This window comes from Urocitellus parryii, chromosome 5, assembly GCF_045843805.1.
Source record: "Urocitellus parryii isolate mUroPar1 chromosome 5, mUroPar1.hap1, whole genome shotgun sequence".
Taxonomy (NCBI): Eukaryota; Metazoa; Chordata; class Mammalia; order Rodentia; family Sciuridae; genus Urocitellus; species Urocitellus parryii.
Genome location: NC_135535.1, coordinates 2,500,878 through 2,509,401, shown reverse-complemented (window position 1 = coordinate 2,509,401; position 8,524 = coordinate 2,500,878).

The window sequence follows — 8,524 nt, the reverse complement described above, 5'->3', positions numbered from 1 at the left end:
TTCTTAGACATGTGGATTAGGACACGGGCCACGGCGTGGCTTAACAGGATAGCTCAGTGGTGCTGGAACTGCACAAAGCATGATCCGGGCCAGCTCTGGAAAGCATGGGGTCTGATCAGGGGGCCCGTGCCCATCTGGCCCCGACTTGGTTAAAATTTACACTGTCAAGACGCTAAGCTAGAGGGTCTCACTCAATTCCTCCCTCCCTCACCTTCTCTCTTCCCCCCCTCCTTTCTCAGTGGGCAGACCTTCCAGGGCTGTCCCTGCAGGCCTCAGTAGGGGCACAGGATACAGTGGGCAGCAGGACACTGTTCCCATGAGCCAGTGCTCTGGTGTGAGAAAGCAGACCGCGTTACATGGGGGCTGTGCGGCCACATGGTCCCAGCACCATGGTGGCCCACGAGGACGGCCTGGTGCAGGCGGGTCAGCCTGAGGGACACACACTCACGTGCCGGTGTCCCCTGCAGGGAGCTGAAGCCAGAGGCTGCACAGACCTGGTGTTCTTCTGCACCAGGGGCCAGGATCCAGTCACCTGGGATGTGAGGACGTGACTCAGCTGGGACCCCTGGGCTGCGGCAGCAGGGGAGACTTCTTAGGTCACTGAGGGGCTGCACCGGGGGTGGAGGGCAGAGAGCAAGCCTGCAGGTGGACCTGTGGGTGGCTGTTGCCACAAGCTGAGCTCTAGCTGGAGGGTATTTTCAGAATATTATTTCTCCCAGGATTTAGAAATAATTAGAAGTTTAGCTTCTTCTGCATCTTGGCTCTGCTCAGATTGCAGATGTGTGAACAAAATAAGTGTTATTTCAAGACACTAAGATTTTGGTATCAGAAGGGGGGTGTTGCTGTACCTCAACTTAAAAATGTGACAGTGGCTTTGGCACTGGGCCGAGGGGATGTTAGTGCATCTTGAGATTCTGTTGGAGAGCACTGTTGGGGGACTAAGGGACAGATGGAAATGTCACTGGGAACAGTGGCACTGGTCATGTTGTGAAGGAATGTTCCCTGAGTGTGGACAGGTGGCCAGCTCCCAGGGGGAGCCCAAGGACTCTGGCCTCCCAGGGCCTGTGTCTTGTGCCGTTCCTCCCTCAGCGACTCCGAGGTTGGGCCCGCCAGGTCCTGAGGCCTCAGCTTCCCCTTCCCTCTGGGTTGCCAGTGATCTCCTGCAGGTACCCATGCACCTGCAGACCTCAGCCCTGAGGGGAGCTCATGTGGAGAGGACCTGAGGCCTCCAGCTGAGAGCCACACGGAAGGCTGTCCCTGTGGCCGAAGCTCGAACATCCAGCCCCACGCCGACCCCCGGAAGTCAGCAGCCTGGCCACAGCCACACAAGACACCCCAAGTGAGAACTGCCCCCAAACTCTTCCTGAACTTCTGGACCCTAGAATCTGTGCACACAATAAATGGCAGGTCTGTGCCCCTGTGGGTTGGGCAGCTGGTTACGCAGCTCCGATAACTGTGCTGGGGCAGAGCCCAGGGGTTCCAACGCTGCCCATGCTGACGAGTGATGGCGCCTGACTCATCAAGCAGCTCCATCTCCGGACGGCTGATGCAGATCACCTGAGGACCTTGCACCCCTCTGGGCTCAGCCAGGCCCACAGCATCCAAGGAAGCTCTGGCCCTCAGCTGTCAACTGGAGGACACCACCAGGCTCTCTAGTGGTGGAGGCCGAGTCCTGCAGAGCAGGAGCAGATCACTCACAGCCATGACCCAGAAAGCGCTGGCCGCGGCACCCGCGGAGAACGAGGTGAGATTTCTCAGCCACCGGCCTCAAGACCACGCATGACCTTCACGGGCTCCTTCTTCCAATTTCTGGCTCTGCGGCTGCTTCCTCCTCTCCTGCTCTTGTAGCTTGCAACAAAATCCCTCCTCTGGGAACCTCTTTGTTCTCTGAGCATCTCTTGTTTCTGAGAGCTGACTCAGATGACAGGGCTGGGTGGAGGAAGGGTTAAAGACATCTTAGTTAGACTTAAGCAGCCCGATCGAGGCTTGTGCCTGAATGGAATGATTTGTGCAGTTTCCCAGAGAGACAAGAAGCTGTTTCTCTGCTCTGCCTACTAAGAAGGCCTGGATTTCCATAAGTAAGTAGATAAACACAGCGTGCGAAGGCAGACAGGAAAGGCAAGAAAGACACACTGTTCATTAACTTCCCCACTCCCTAATAGGATCACGATGGGCTGAGGCAGATTTCTGCTTGAGTACCCCAGCACAAAGCCTGTCTGGGCCTCAGCCACCTGGTAATTCTAGATTAGGCTCCAGGCTGCAGCAAAGGCTGGCTGTGGCTTCCACAGGTGAAGCTCATGCCAGAAACCACAGGCCCGGCCTTGGGGGCCTGGGCGGATGTGGGCCGTGGGCCATCTCTCTGCCCTTGACCCTTTCAGCATTAAGCTCTCAACGCCGGGGGTGGGAGCTGTGGAGCCAAGCAAGCCAGCACAGCCATCTCCCCGTTCCCCAGCTCCACTGCAGCCTGTAACCCCAGCACAGAGCCAGGAGCCAGCCTCACAGAAGTGGGTCGATAAGCCCGGCCTTTCAAGAGAACGTTGAGTGAGTGGAGATGGAAGCAAGGATTAAGAGCGCAGCACTGGCTGCGAGCGCCCAGAGTGGCCCAGAGCTCCCGGGACAAGAGACAAAGAGCACAGCCAGGCAGCGAAGCCTGGAGGGCCCATTGTCCTGCTCCGGCAGGCAGAGTGCCACCTGCATTTTGCTTGAAGCATTGGAAATCAATCCAAGGCCCATTGTCCACCGAGCCACTTGTGGGTACCTAGGTCTGCAAAATGGATACTGTGTTCTCAGATGTAGGGATTAAGAGTCTCCAGCAATGGTGTGGAACTCTCCGTGACATTCTGAGTTCAGGACTTCTTTGTGCATTGTGTTGACCCAGATGGATATTCTGTGACCCTCAGGACAGAGAGATGCAGCTCAGAACGGCACAGGCAAAGCACTGTCCATGCCAACTGCGGGTTGTATCCTGAGCACACTCGTTTCCACCTGCATGGTGAAGCTTGCTGAGGTTGAGAATCACAGTGCCCAGGCCAGGGGTCTCCTACCTGTTCACACACCTGAAGAGTTCCCGTTTCTCTGCAGTGTGCCAAGGAGCTGGCCTCCTGTCCACTAGACTAAGAATTCCTCACCGACTCGCCATCACAGAGCAGGTCCACGGTCCCTGGCTCCCCTGTTTAAGCGAGCCCAGCCTGGCCAGCGTTGTAATTCTCCTCTGTCCTCTTGTGCCCTTGTCCTGGCTTCACTGCTTGACAACCCCTCCCACCCAGAGGCAGGTCACCAGTGGTGAGGGGGTGGGCTTGCAGGACACAGACCTGGACTCTGCATACACAGCCCCTGTGAGCTTCAGTGCTGTCCTCTGTGAAGAGGGCTCATGGTGACCATGCCTGCTGCACGGAGCTGGCCAGAGGACCCAGGGTCAGCACGACTCCCCTGCAAAGCGCCCGTAGTCTTTCCCAGAGTCCTGAGACTTCAGGCAGGACCACCACTGTGTGACCGGCCCCACGGGCACTGCCATGGCTACATCATCACAGTGCTGGCTTTCTCAGGGGCAATCTCTGCCCTCCCTCTGTCACCAGCACTCACCCCCACTCGTTCCCAGCCCCAGCTGGAGGCTGCAGGCTCAGCGTCCTGCAGCAGGACACCCCCGTCTGCCTCGGTCATAGTCCTCCTGGCTGGCCCTTTGTGGGAAGTCATGCCAGCTAAGCCATGGTGCCCAGCACAGAGGCTGGCTTCAGCATAAGTGGCTCCATGTGACATCATTTAATTAAGTGCCATATTGTATGGATCGCTAATGTCCCGCAGAATCCAAATCCACCAGTAAAACCAAAGCACTGCCCTCAAGGGAAGAGCCTTGTGTGGGCAGATACAGAGGAGGCCCACAACCAGAGGGGAGTGCCCAGGCCAACGCTGAGACTCCGAGTTCTAACTTGTCCAAGCCAGGGCCACCACCATGGCTGAGTGTCCCTGCTGACAAACAGAAGAGAGAAAGGTAGTTGTGCAATGTGGACAGTCCCGGTCAGCTCCCGCCAGGCAGAGGCCTGGAAGGCAGAAGGTTCTTGAAGGAAGATCCCTTTTGAAAATCTCCCTATCCCTGGACCCTGGTTCCATCTACCCTAGTGATTCGCTGTCTGTGGACCCCGCGAGAGTCCATCTTCCTGCCATTCGGTGCCCTGGTCTTGCAAATCCTGACCTCACTGCCACAACTCTAGGCCCCCCTGCCTCCCGCAGCTCACGCTGCACACTGGTGCCTGGCACTCTGCCAGCTTGGGTAGGCAGTGAGTCCCATCCGCCTCTTTGTGGGGTGAGCTCTCTGCCAGAGTATGAAGAAGTGACATCTCTCCTCTGGCATCTTCCCATCAAGGGTGGCATCCGAGTGAAGCGGCTGTGGGGTGCTGTGACCCTCTAAGAACAGAACCTTGGGAGAGTCCAAAACGTGTTCGTCCTCAGAAGAGCACTGTGCTGATGACTGCTGTCTGGGAAACCCGTGTCCGCCGCAAAACCAGCGTCCACTAGCTCAGCCTCCAGGCTCGGCCACGTGCCTGCGATCTGTTCCTGGGGTCACTGGAATAGAGTGCCATCTGAAGGCTCAGTCCCTTGGACCTGCTTCTGATCTCACTCAAGTTCTGTGGGCAGGGGCCGCTCTTCCAGGAGCAGGTGAGGCCTTGCCCCTCACAGGCTGTTGGCCAGAGGCCTTCCCTCTGGTCCTGGCCCCATGGACTTCTCCACCAGTCTCCAAGTGGGCAAGGAGACAAGCCACACAGAAGCCACAGTCACCAGCTGCATCTGGGAAGTGGCATCGCATCACCTTTGCATGTTCAGTTACTAGGAGCAAGTCAGTAGGGGTGGTCCACACCAGGGGAGGAGGGCACCCAGGGCCCGGGCTCCAGGAGCAGGGCACCCTCGGGGCTGACTGGAGTGGAGGAACCCACCACCCCTGAGCAGTACCTAGACTTCAGGGCACTCTGAGCACTCACTGAGGAATGACTAACTCCCTAATGACCAAGGCCAATTAACATGTGCAAGTTAAGTTCCTGGAAACAGACTTGAAAACTCAAGCCCTGCAGGGCTGCCAGGGCCTGCGTGTGGGCGTGGCCTCGGCCTCAGGGCCCAGGCCTCTCTGGACGGGAATGCAGCCTCGGGGGCTGCTCGGTGCTTCCTCCAGATGCGAGATGGCATCTCACATGCATGTCCCCTGCCGGGCACTGCCTCCTGTCCCCGTGATCGCCAGCCCTCCCCATCTTCCCTGGTGACCTTCACAGGTCCTAGCAGGTGGAATGTGATGGCGTGACTCGCAAGTCCTTGCTGCTCCTGTGACCATGTGACCATCCCCACGTCAAACGTGGCCCTGCTCCATGTCAGCTGAGCTCCTCAAGCGGGAAGCCAGGTCACCCTGGGCACCAGCCCCTCCCACTGCACCTCCAGAGACAGGCATTCAGGGGACCTCTGCTGGGCCCGTGGAGGTGAGATGAGCTCACACATGAGGTCAGCTTCTGTGCTGGACGGGGCTGAGATACATCCTTCCGGGAAGGCAGGTGGCTGTGTGGCTGGGGCTTGGAGAGCTGACCCTGATCATCGGGGCTCTGCAGGGGCTTTCCATCCTCACAGACACAGGGCCCAGCGGCTGATCCTCACATGGTGCCTGCAGCCGGGGGACAGCCAACATGTGCAGATGGTGGGTGGACGTTCCTGGGGTCTCGTGGCGACGAGGCCTGCCCCACATTTGCATGTTTAGCCAATGTGGCCCCCAGTGCTGCCCAGGTGCTGAACACTACCACCCACTGCCTCCGACATAAGGAAACCAGGCCCAGAGGGCTGGACGGTGGACTCAGGACCCAGAGCTCTGAGGGGCAGAAGTCCGGGTGCCATCCAAGGGCCAGCCCTCATTGCACGGTGATTCATCTTGGGGACAACATGGCCAGATCCACCTGCAGGGAACTGGGGAGGTGGCCTCAGAGGTGGGGTGGGCTTGCAAGGCTCCTGGGTGGGTCCAGCTAGGAGGAGGGCACACAGGAGGACGAGGCAGCAGGGAAGATGGGCGGAAAGTGGCCACAGACCATCGTGGGGGTGAGGGTGGAAGAGGTGGGCCTGCCTGGCCGCCCAGTCCCTCTGAGGAGCAGCGTGGGCGTCTACCACAGGTTGCAGAGGAGCCTGGCCACTACTGGGCTTAAACAGCTCCCTGGGAGCTACTGACCCCCTCCCACCCACCTGTGCAGCGCCTGCCCCTGTTCCCCTCCTCCTGTGCCCCATGGTGGGTGTAAAGGCTGATTGTGGGACCTTTGCCACTGGTCTTTGTGTGGAGCCTCCTCAGCGTCCGGTCCTGGTCTGGCCTTCCGTCTGCCGTTCTGCACCATGTCCAGGGAGCTCCAGACCCAGGTGCTGAGGAGTCCGTTCTCCCTGCTTTGGGGGCTTGGATACGATTCCAGCAGGTTCACAGCAGGAGAAAGGAATATTTTGTTAAACCCCAAGAAACTGGTGACTTGTACAACTGTCGGCCACGTCATGGGGTCCCAGCATGGTGGCAGGGGAGCCCAAGGACAAGGAGGAGCTTCGTCTCTGTGGGCTTCCTGGGCTCGGCACCCTGCTCCACCTCCAGTGATACAGGGCGGTGGGATGGGTGGGGAGCAGTGAGGGCCCTGGGAGCGGCCCTGGGGCCTGGCTCCGGGCACTTTCTGTGGTGAGCCAGGCTCACTCCAGGGAGGGCTCTGACCGCCTGCACCTGCTCAAGTCCGTGCCCCTGAGGCTTTTCTCCAGGGTGGAGGACAGAGGGGGCCTCTCCAGGTACCTTCCTGGGTCCCCACCTGGTTTCTGTCACTGGTGACACCATCCTCAGGTCCTCTCTCGAGTCCCTGACCACGTGATTTGAAGTCAAATGGTCAACTCAGCACCAGGGTGCTGAAGTGCATTTGGGGTGCTGGGGTGGGCTGGGGCTGGGTCCTGTCGTGTGGACGCAAAACTCAGAAGGTGAGAAACGCACAAGAAGCAGCGGGTGAGAGGAGCAAAGGGAGCCAGAGGAACGTGGGAGAGCCGGGAGCAGGTGTGCACTGGGAGGTTGGGAGCCCAGTTCAAGGGGACTCTGGGCTTGGTCCTCATCACACTGGAAATCCAGGTGCTATAGAAACAGGGCTGAGGCTCATCCTGTTTCCTTCCCTGCTTCCTGACCCTGTGGTCTCCCCAGCTGGGGCTGCAAATGTCCTCTCCAGCTCAGACGCCCTCTCCTCCTAGGGCGCCTCACCCTGCAGCTGTTTGGCAACTGTGCACATTGAGAGCAGGTTTCTCCATCTGGGTGGACCCCGGCACCCAGAATCTGGACTTGTGGCCCCAGGGCACCCCGTGAGCCCCCAGGCCTCCTCCCCGTCTGTCTGCCCTCCGAGCCTGCAGTCCTCTGTGCCCTGAGTCCCTCAAACCTTCTGAGCCCAGGAAGGCGTACCCCTGCGCCCCAAGGGATACCCTCCCTGCCCACCAGTGCCACGGCTCCGAGTGCAGAGGCTTGCCTCGTGCTCGCTGCAGCCAGCCTTACAGAGTAGGGCTAAATAGATATTATTAAGAGAAAAATGTAATTTACAGCTTCTCAAAAGGGTTTGAAGTTGAATAGAAAAGAGAGGAGGGAAAATAGAAGCCGCAGGAGCAGGACTGATTTTGCCAGACCCTCCTTGGTCTGAATTCTGAAACTTGCATTTCAAAGGATTCGGGACTTCATTCCAACTCATTGAGCTGCTGCTTTGCAAACTCGGCTTGAGTCTGGAGCTCATCGTGAATGTTATGAATTTTGTATTTTTTACATCAGGACTCTTTGAAGTCTTACCTTTAAAAAGCAGAAACAAAAACCAAAGGGAGACTTTTTTAAGGGAAGAATGTTCACATTGAACAGCCATTGACGGGTCGGAACACAGATCGGGGAGTAAATAGCTGTGTGCCGATCCGCGTCGAGGAGGAGCGTTCTGCAGCCATTAGAAGAGGCAGCCCCCAGCCTGGCGGAGACGGGAGGGGCTTTGGCAAGGCTTTGCTGAGCTGAGAGTGAGATGCCAGAGACAGTTTAATGGTGTTTATTTTTGCGAAGCTGTGGCACAGCAGCCACCTGTGGATTTCCGTGTGGGTTTCTACCTGAGCTTGTGTGGTTACACACAATGTCCCACACAGGTGCGCATGTGGACGCACACGGGTGGTCAGGCGCCTCTCAGTGAGAGCGGGAAGGTCAGTGAGAGCTACTTGTGCTGGAGTCGGGAGGGCGAGGGGGGGGAGGGGGAGGGCGGCAGGGGAAGCAGAGGCTGGAAGTGGAAAGGGCCTGGGAGCCCACGTGGTGTGCTTCTGTGCACTCTGCTGTGTGTGCCTGCGAGTGCGGCATAATGGATAAGAGTCAAGATAAAAAGGAAATGAGGACTGGCTGGCACTGGGGGAGGAGGAGAAGGGTCCAGGCGGACGGTGTCCGCACGTGGCAGAGCGGAGCTCCACTGAGGCTAGCTCCCTGCTCCTCAACAACCACTGTGGGCAGGGCTCAGCGCCAGCCGCACGGAGCCACACTGGCCCC